We start from the raw sequence: 429 nt of genomic DNA, 5'->3' as shown, positions 1-429 counted from the left end.
GAAATTTCATGTTTAACTGGGAATTTGGTATTTTTATTTGCTAAATCTGACAACCCTAGTAACTTCTCTGGTCTTGTTATTTGGAAATAAGGATGAAAATAGTAACTTCATAGGATAATCTATGAAGAACCTCGCGCACGGTAGGAGACAAATTGACCTTCCAAATCAGGATACTTTCCAAATCAATTTGCCTTCCAAATGTAGTTACCCTTATTTTGCATTCTAAGTGTGCATAGAAAGTTTAATATAACTCTGAATAAAGTTGCCAAATTGCTCTGAGAGATTTGAGAATGCATCTTCATTGTAATGTGTGTTTAACCAATGTTGCCGCAGGCTTAAAGGATTTTCTTTGATTACGGAGAAAGCGAAGCCTCCACCTCTGCGCACGCGCACAAAGGCTCCAGCGTTTCCGAACCCGCCCAGCCCACC

Source organism: Bison bison, unplaced genomic scaffold (assembly GCF_000754665.1).
Source record: "Bison bison bison isolate TAMUID 2011002044 unplaced genomic scaffold, Bison_UMD1.0 scf7180017864451, whole genome shotgun sequence".
In the NCBI taxonomy this organism is placed as follows: Eukaryota; Metazoa; Chordata; class Mammalia; order Artiodactyla; family Bovidae; genus Bison; species Bison bison.
This window is presented reverse-complemented; position numbering follows the sequence as displayed.